Here is a 10,047-nt window from a genome sequence, read left to right on the forward strand (position 1 = left end):
AATTGAATTGGTTCTTTCTTGCCTGAGGATAATGATTTTACCCTGATGGAATCTTTATTAGATTTTAAGGATTATACTGATGTTGCCTATTTTACATAGAGAGAATCACAGTTATTCGACTGCAAAATATTTTTACACAAAGGCCACTGTAAATCTGAAATATATGAACTAATTATAATGTTTAGAATTGTTGTTAAGACTCAGCATCCATAGCTGAAGCCTACACGTCTGTGGAGCCCATACATGGGCATGGAGCCATTCAAGGACCCAGCCCAGGAAGGCAGGGTGTGGGCGCAGGCCCTTGTCCCGGCAGGGGTCTGGTTGTTGGTTCTGGTTGGGTTTACTATGTTTCAGTTAGCTGAGAGTGGGTGAGAATCACCTCACACCTTCCCCTGCCTGCTCCAACACTGCTTTGTGGTTCCTGGGTGTGTAAAGGGAAAAGATGGCCAAGTTTGAACAGAAATGGTGTTTTTCTGTTAGCCTGAAAGCCACCAGCGTCGCATGGGTAATTAGACTTTAGACTGCAGAAACAACTGCTGTGTTAATTGATTTTGTGGTTACTTCCTTGTGTGCTGTGTGTGTGCTGGTTGGAGTGGATGTGTGCAAATGTCTTCAGAAGTCCCACAGAGAAAAGGTGTGCAAACCTGTGTGCATTGCATGCAGTGTGTCTGCGGCCTCTGAACGGATGGAAGGGGAAGAAAAATTGCCAAAATATTAACTGTCTTTGCATTTAGTAAATAGGGATGTACCTGGCAGTGACATTAAACAAGCAGTCATTCTAACTTTCTTAAGTTGGAGGTTAACCTCAATTAAATATACTTTTCTTTTAAGTATCCACTTAAGATCATTTTTAACTCCTAGACGAGAGACCAGTTGGTATAACTGCACGGACTACTCTTGTGTGTGTTTTTTTTCTTAAACCTTCATGCTTCATTACTGGGGATGGATATCACTTCTAAGGTCATAAAACATGATTGCTTTCCCATACTTAGGCTTCAGCCAGTTTTATTCACTATGGAGAACAAGGGTAAGGACCAGCACTGATGGTAAACTTGTGCTTAGTCAACTAACTGTAAATAGAGTGATCAATATATGAAATCAAATGTTATGTCCGTGGTGTATTATGATGTTATCAAACTGCTGTGCTTCTTGGCTCCTTGGTGTGCCTCAAGGTACAGCACAGCACTCCAGTTACGTGTGGTTCAGTAGTTTCTTTAAATTGAGATGTAAACGTGTCTTAAAGGAAAAAAAACCAAACAAGTATAGAAAAGAGCAGAACTGAAGCTAATAGAGCTGCATTGAATTCATCTCAAGTACATGTTAAATTTTCCTGACACCGTTACCCTTTCCTTTGGAAGCTTCAGAGCATTCTTGGCTAATAGTAAAAATAAGAGAAACCCTGTAAAATCAAACCAAGAAAAGTCATTTGCCCATCTGCTTTCAACCTTTCCCTCTTTGTCCTGGATGTTTGTAGCAAAGGAGACAAAATCTCATCAAGAATTCTTTTAAGCTTTGCACACTTGTTTATACTATTTGCTATGCTTGAGCTTCTGTCTTGAACAACAAAAGAAAGTAATTAAAGTGCTGGTACCAAAGTTAAACGAAGACTGTAGCAGGAGACAAGATCTGTAGATTGCCACCCAGGTTCTGAGACTTTTCTATTGAGCAACCCATGCTAAATTGTTTAACCAAGTAGCTGCTGATTCCCTGTCTGTAAAGTGGGGGCATTGAGACTTACTCAGCGCCTGTCCCAGCGCTGTTGGTGCAGTGATGTTGATGTTTGGTGTTACAGCTCATTGGGGATTGCTTTGTGAGGCATCTGCTGTCACTCTCTCACAGGAGGTGGGGAGTGGGGCAGTTTTGTGTTGAGTTTGGGGGATCAGACGCTGTAATAGTTGCTGGCCCCTCTGGTACCAGAGTTCATGTCACTTTTCAACACGTTTGATGGAGAGTTGACTTGTGAGGTGGAAAAGGGGCTGGTGCTTCAGCAGTGCCCATCCACAGCTGTGTGCTTGGGCACAGAGGGCTCTCAAAGCAGTGACTGCAGGGGGTGAATCCTTGTGCTCTGTGTCTGCCAGGCCCTACCATGCCTGGAACGATATTGAAGCATCCTAGGGGACTTTGTGGTCTCTGTCTTTCCAAATAAATGGAATAAGGAACTGTGATTGCTCAAAGATAATGAGATGAGAATGGTTTGTTTTTCTGTTGCTTCTTTCTGAAGCACCATTTTGTTTGGGTGCAAGAGTTAAAATTGACAAGTGTATTTTAAGGTTTGTGAATGCACATTGTGCTGAGATGGTGCATTGTTTTTTCATGTTTAATGCACACAGTTTAGATGGCATGCATTAATCATATTCCTTTTGCCTTTGTTATGTTAATGGGAGAAATAAAGTCTTGGTTTTCTTTTATTTAAAAAAAAAAAAGAAAATGGTTATAAGATTTCGTAAGATGCATTATATATCAGCAGCTAATGAAGAGGAAATAATGATGACTCTGCACTGTAATATGTATTAGAGCACTAATTAGACTACAGCAGAACTGCTCACAGATGTCTTTTAAACACCTGCTTGGTAACTGTCAGCCCATACATTACTGCACGTAGCAGGGCACGCCTGCACACGGACACAGCGTGCATCGGCCTTCACTTCTGTGTGTGTTCATCCACACTTACATGGGGTTGGGAAGGGTGGGTGGCACTGACCAGCCCCCCTGGTGGCTGGGCTGGCCCTGTGTTCCCCATTGGCTGCTGCAGAGAAAAGCAAAGGAGATCAATAACGATTTTTTCCAACTTTGTGACCCTGTAAAGGCGTTGTGTGTTCTGGGCAAGGATTTCTGATCTATATGGTTGTCTTGCATGTTAAGCCAGATTTTTCTGTATTGCACCTTCAGTGTTTGTTATTTATTTTTGTGCATCCATTTTGGGGCCATTAACAGCTGTACGTTTGGAAATAGCGTTGCCCTTCCTTTCTAAAGTCCCCTTCTTTAACTGGAGTAACAAACGGTAAGTATTTCCACTCTGTCTCTTACTTGACTTTACATTTTTGAATGTTATGTGTAACTAATTGAGTTTTAAATGCAGATAACAAATGTGGAGCCCTCATCCAAGCTGGCCATAGGTTGTAAGAATTGTTCCTTTTGCTTTATATCAAGATGCAGACATCGCCTACCTACTTCTCTTGCAGCCTCTTGTACAAGCTCATGTTACCCACGTTAGGGCCTTTGCTAAGGGCAGTGACTTCTGTATTCCCCAAAATACTGACCCTGTGGTGTATCACCTCTTGTCTCTCCTCCCTTCACTTTGCTCTGCCCCTGGCCATGCTGCTGGTGTGTTGCAGGACACAGAGCTGTTTGTGCTGGAGAGCCTGAGCAGCTGCAGTGTGTACCGAAGGTGAGAGTCATTCAAAGCCTTTTCTTGTTATCTTGCCCATGCAGATTTTTAACAGATGTGCTAAGTCCTGACGTAGTTAATTGATTAAATGCCACATGACTGCATTTCTCATAAAATAATGGGTTTAAAAGTAATATGTAATATTTCCATTTTGTAGCTGTTATATTTTTGCCTCTATTTCAATTTCTTTTATACTAGCTGTGATTTTATGTAACCCTGTTTCAGCCACTGTGAGCTACAAACGTTTCTGTGCTGTACGTAAAATGATTTTTGACTTGCACACAGGGATGCTTCTGCTTTGTGTAACTTCTGCTCTGCATCCTGAAGGGAGCAGTAGCACTTGAGGAACTTAGTGCAGCAGTCACAGAGGGATATAGCTGGGAAGGGAGGGAGCACTGGGGAAGTTCAGCCATGCCCATCAGCAGCATTTTCCTCCTTGTTAAGTACCAGGCTGGTACCAGCTCTATGGTCAGCCCAAGGACTAGCTGAGAGGTGATGCCAAGGGGTGCAAAGCAGCACTGGGTTTTGTGAGCCAGCATGATAGCCAGGTATGGGTTTATTGAGGGGAAGGAGAGAAAGGAGGATCCCTTTTCCTGTTCCTCTTTCCCTCTTAGCATATGGCCTTATCCTGAGCATGGTCCTGTACTGTATGGCAGAAGTTCAGTGGGCTTTACCATGTTACAGACCAACAACAGCTATAAAGAGCCCAAACTCCAAGCAATTTAGTTGTGTTCTTCTATAAGGTGGGTAGTGGTTTCAGCACACCAGGGACCTCAATAGCGTCAGCTTTTTGTGAAGCCAGTAGAGCAAGGCAGGAATGCATTCGTGCAAGGGAATCGGGGCCAGAAGCCGAGTCTTCTAGAACCCCAGGTGGATACTCTGCATTGCTGAGCTTTTGGAAAAGCAAGTCTGGCTTGGTGGCACCGGCTGTGCACCTGCCAGATGCTGCTGTCAGACCTGAGCTCACCCCCAAACAAATTGCTGAGTGAGCACAACTGGGATTTTTGAGCAATCCAAGCCCGTCTTCAACAGAATATTCTTCAGAGGTCAGGCACTTCCCTCCACTTCTGGGAGAAACTGTGTTTTGAGAGGAGGAGGGAGGGGAATGAAGGAATCTAGAAACAGGTTGAGTCCCTCTGGGTGCCGCTGTGCTGGAAGCCCAGGTGTTCAGTGCCTCTGTGCACAGCACTGGTACCTGTCACGGACATGTGGGAGCAGAGCTGTTCCCTCCCCATCTGCCCTCTGCCTCGTGGCCTTAGGATTCACAATCCAGCGTTGGAGGAGATGATGCTTCTTGTGATGTCAGTGAACTGCAGAAATAACCTCTGTAGGGTTTCCTTAAATCACCCCCCAGGGTCCTTCCCTGTTTGCTCCCCAGTGGGTGGCAGGTGACTGGAAATGTTAGCTTAGGCTTCCTTACTGCCACTTAATTGCCAATCTATATCAGCTGTATAATTAGGCATAAGCCATATCAATTTAATCACAAACCCTAAACAAACCAATGCTCATTCAAGTCCTGTGTATATTGACAGGCTAAAGCAAACCCTCAGCTCTTATCCATTCTGCATACATATAATTTTTCTGCCAGTGTCTTTTGCATCAGAAAGTCAATAACTGAGACCAGTGTTTGTGTCAATAAATCCAGCACACAGTCCACCCCTTTCCTGAAGGCTCACACACTGCTGCATCACCACATCCCACTGGGGAGCTGACAAGGGTTGTAACCTGTTTGTTTTTCTCCCTGTTCTCCAGGCTGCTGAAGGAAGGAAGTGGAATTGTGGGCAGTTCAGAGATGGTTGAGGAGAACCTTGCAGTGCTCAGCAATTCCCGAGCAACCTGCTGTAAAGTAAGTCTGAGTCCTGAAAGAGGAAAAGGTTCAAATTGAGTTTAGGTGTCTCAGGTTTCCTACCGGAATTTAGTCTTGTGATAAGGACGGTGGGTTTTGTTCAGTTGCTTATCACTCATGCTGCATTTACATGACTAGAAAGGCTCAGGCAGCCCTTGCAGCTTTGACACGTGTCAAGGGCAGCACTATCAGAACACTGTATCTCACAACATCTCGGTGTGCTGGGTTCTCTGCCCACTGCAGCAGGACGCAACCCAGCACAACTCAGCACGGTGCTGTGCTTCCAGGGAGAGCTGAGCGGCGCTGCTCTGTGCAAATGCTCCAAGCATGCACGACCTTTAACAAAAAGATCTGCTGCTAACTAGGAGTCCAGGGTTACTTTCATATGTCTGAGCATTCAGGGAATAGATGTAGCTTAAGATGCAAATGTGGTGCTTTCTGCAGAGCATCTCTGCATTTTGAGATCCCTCATTTCATGCTGTTACCACACACTGCCCTGCTGTTTCCATGAAAGGAGCCTCTCTAAGAGGAAGGTTCCCACAGACAGAAACCCAGCTGATATGGATAAAAAAATCATGTATTTTAATTTCTAAAATGCATGATGGCCATCTGAAACTTGGCATTCAGCGTCTTCTCTGGTTTGTAGAAAGCAGCCAATCACTCCCTTGGTTTTCTGGGCATGTATCTTGTACAGTGATCCTCATCCATGTGAGCGAGTAGATCCTGAAGTTTTCACTGTAGGATTTACCTCTGAGAGCAGTGATGCTCCAGGGCCTCTTGGCATCTCTTTTCTCCGTGTGTAAGCTCCGTGCTTATGCAGCGTTAGGTGTCCTGCACGTGAAGGGAATCAGACCCAAATGCTTTTATTCACATCTCCAGTGAGAAATGTCTCCAGTGCCCATGAGGAGCAGCTGCCTGGTGATTCGGTTCCCTACAGCTTACACATGTTCCTGTGATGCACCACCAGTCCTGCAGCTGGCTTGTGTTGGCTTGACACTTGTTGGTGCTTCCTGGCCATTGTCATCCTCTGTCTTTACAGCAACGTATGATGCGTCATTGATGGGTGAAATACAGAAAAGGTTTGACATTTCTCTGATATCTTGCATTTTTCTTCTCTTATAATTTCAAGTATTTCCAATTCTGTGCCACTACTGTATAATTCAGCACTTTAAGCACGTAGTTCCTAGCAGTGTCAGCTTGTATTTTAAGCTTGTCTGGTTATTTTGACAATGTGAGGCATCAGAAGTGATGTAAGCTGTTTTTCTCCTTAGAAGCAGGACCCGGCCCTGTGCTGCCCAGATAAGAGCAGTGAGACAGAAGCTGCTTTAGAAGCAGCAGGACATGTTTGACTGCACTTCAGCTGCTCTGTAACCAGAGAATAGAGCAGGCAGCACTTCGGAAATGAACTGAAGCTACATAGAATAGGGGAAAAAATCAGATCCAAGTCCTGCTGTATTCTGAGACTCCTCAGAGATTTGGAGAAGTGCAGCTTGCAGCAATTTAGCCTTGAAATTGTGGTTGTGACCGTGCGGTGTGTGTGACAGGGCTCGATCAGCACATTGTTAGCTTTCAGCTTTCACTCAGATACAGAGCCGAGAGCTCAGGTACTTGTGGGCAGCAGTGGGAGCAAAGGAGGGCTCTGACCTGTAGGACTCTGCCTCGCTCCTTGTCTCAGCACATGGTTTTTTTTTCACATTAGCCCATGGTGTTCCTAAGGCAGGTGACAGTCACTGCCTCCTGAGCCTTTGGTGTGGTCATTAAGAACTATAACTGATAATCTTGAGGACTGGCAGCTGTTATCAATGATAGATGGCTTCCACTGGGAAACCTCTGACTCTGATAGATGCAAAATACAACATAAGTCTCATCGTTTCAAGAAAGCCTTTTCCAGATGGGTCTAAATTAAAGCGTGGCCCTTCCCATTGCTTTATAGACGATAGCTAATTAGCTGCAGGATGGATAGCTTTGCTCCTGCTGAGGGCAGGCAGAAGTGGGTGTTTGATATTGAAGCATTTCTGTGTTTGGTTTCAGTGCATCCGTAAGGACAGACGATGAAGTCGTTAGAATAAATATCAATACATGTATTGAACTTCCCATTATTCTGAGTTTACCAGAGCTGGCTAAAAAGAGAATTCTTGAGATACCCCTCATTTTTATTATAGTTCTGCCATAGATCAACTCCAGATCAATTTGTACATTGTGTCATCAGTCCTATTAGTAGACTGCTGCCTAAATTTGCTATCACAGTTGAGGAGCTGACATCTGGACCTTTGACTTATTCAGGAGGGCTCCTCATGATCCTTGGTGTCCAGCCCTAAGGAAACATTAGCTCCAGGCTGCAGTAGGATTCTGCGTCCTCTTTTCCTCCTGTGTGTGAAAATGGCTCCAAGAGATTGTTCTCCTTCAGGCAGGAAATCCTGAAAATGCTGAGCTTTTCATTTAGATGCTTTGTAAGGAGTGCTGATTCCATTGCCAGCCTTGTTTCCTCTTACAGTAGCTATAAAAGTCTCCTGCCCTCCCCAATCAAATTGAAAATGGCCTATTTTAATACGCTTCTCTTAAGCATGTCTATATGGTAGATATGAAAAGTTTGAGCTTATCTTGTGTTATATAAATACTGCTGTGCTTCTAGATTAAAGGCTTTCTTTCCCCTTTTATCTGGTCTTCTTGTAGCCAGTTCAGCCTTTGGAAGGAGTCAGAAGAATCTGTGGAGTTTGGCAATGGAAAGAAAACTCAAACTCACCCCTATGAACGGGTCTTTAAAAAGGAATGGCTAAATGAAGGAGGAAGTCCCGCAGTGAGCAATGTTTTGCTTCAAATAGCCTGGGACCAAGTATGTGAAAATAGCACTGCAGTGTTTGTGTAGCACAATGCGTTGCTGCTGTTGCAGGCTGGGGCGGTGTCATGGTTTTGTAATTTTGTAATTTTGCTATCAGTATTCCACATCATAACATCATGTCAAGTATGGATACTTCTATTGAATGCGCAGTCCACAGAAGAAGACTACATATCCCAGAGAACAACAGGAGTGACAATAAGTCACGGGACCAGGACGCTGTCTATTCTCGTTCCGCAAGGCTGGGAGGCCCTCCTTCTTCTCCTCTGACTTCTCGGAGAGTGGAAGCGTTCAGCCGATTCGCCTCAGAGCTCACATAGGCCTCCTCCGGTTTTCCGGAGACTCTCTCTCTCTCTCTCTTGATTTCGTGTTCGATTTTTTAGCTTAATTTATTATATTGTGTTATCTATGTATTTCGATATCATACTTAGTAAAATAAGTTTTTCCTCTTAGATTGTCGCTGTTTTATCACTCCCCTTTTCCCCTCCTTTCCACAGGCCCCCGGGGGGGCGTGGGGTTGGCTTCCTCCGTCAGAGCATAGGTAACATCTAATAACCGTTGACAGATATTTTGGTGGAGAATAGCGGGGCATAGAGCTTTTTATACTCTTTTAGCAACAACTCTCTCCTCTTTGCTCTAAAGAGACTCGTTACGGGAGTGTTGGATCGTTTACTCTTTTCCGTAGCTGCTCACGGAGACACGTGACACTTGAAAATACCAACGAAAATTGTTAACCTTAAGGGTGCTGCACATTTCAGCATTGCTATCTAACTTTTTGCTGTAAGAAAACAAAGGGTTTCTTTCTCCTTAGGCAAAGCTAGCTAGCTCTGACTTTTACCAGAGTCCTGCAGCTATGAATCCACTCTTCATTCCCAGTTGCTGCTGTTTAAGGGATTGAAAGCAATATGATCTTCTAAAGTATTTTGGTCAACTATTAAACAACTAATTTGGTGTTGTGGAATTGTCAGCATACTATAAGCAATAAGGTGGACTCGATGGAGACCCTGCCTGCACTTTTACGAGATTGTGGTACTGGTCAGAGATTTTGGCATCTACCCTCAGAATGGAATTGTGAATCTTACAAACACTTGCATCCATCGATGGAAACAGGCAATTTTACAAATACTGCATCTCAGATGGAACAGGCACACTTTCTACAAACACCACATGTTTATATTCATTGTACGCGCTAAAAAAACCCTTTTTATTTAGGTTGTACTCTCAGATTTCCACACGCTTTTCATAACTGAGATAGGGTTCATACTTGCATTCATTGTTATCACTATAATGCATGCATATATGTCCTATGCATTCGTTCTATGCGGAAGTCTCCTCCAGAACCAGAGAATGATGACTGGCAGGGAATATGGAAAGGTTAGGAAAAGTCTTAGAAGCATGGGGACCGCAGTGTCATGGGATTTCACTCTTGAACACCTATGGACCCTATAGAAATTAAGTGAGTATTTGGGTCAGAGATCTAAGGAGGTAACCTTATGTGGGGTTTGGCTTAGCATACCGTGCTTTGTATCATACTATTCTGGGAGGAGAGAGTTTCCGATCTGAGATTCACACAAGTTAATTCTGATCAGTCACAGGAGGCATCAGTGAGCAATAGTCAGTTGCCCCTGTGGAAGGCAAAAAATGAAACGGGTGTCCATGGCTCTAGAACGAAAAGAAGGAGAAGCACAGGGGGGGCGCAGAAACCCAGGTGCCGGCGCATTGAGCAGTACCGAAAAAAGCAAAGGCAAAACCAAGAGGCATGAAAAAGAGACTGAATGATGAGGAGGAAATCACCTATTGTCGACCTCTGAAGCTGACTGAAATCCAAGGCTCAAGAAAGGAGTTACACGCGGCGTCAAGATGAAGGTATCCTTGCTTGGTTGCTTCGCTGTGGACAACGGGCCAAAAGCTTGTCTCTAGATGGTAATGAAGCTCGCCAACTAGAAAGCATTGCCACCTACTCGTCAGGTATACTTT

The 10,047-nt window shown here is 44.3% G+C and overlaps 1 long non-coding RNA gene across 1 annotated transcript; it reads left to right on the forward strand.

The window, feature by feature from the left end:
- Positions 1-5,147: 5,147 nt before the first annotated feature.
- On the forward strand, positions 5,148-8,186 carry LOC107319780. The gene is made up of 3 exons (XR_001557940.1): positions 5,148-5,234; positions 6,114-6,313; positions 7,908-8,186. It is a non-coding gene; the product is annotated as an uncharacterized LOC107319780 (long non-coding RNA).
- Positions 8,187-10,047: the final 1,861 nt, after the last annotated feature.

Source organism: Coturnix japonica, chromosome 12 (genome assembly GCF_001577835.2).
Source record: "Coturnix japonica isolate 7356 chromosome 12, Coturnix japonica 2.1, whole genome shotgun sequence".
Taxonomy (NCBI): domain Eukaryota; kingdom Metazoa; phylum Chordata; class Aves; order Galliformes; family Phasianidae; genus Coturnix; species Coturnix japonica.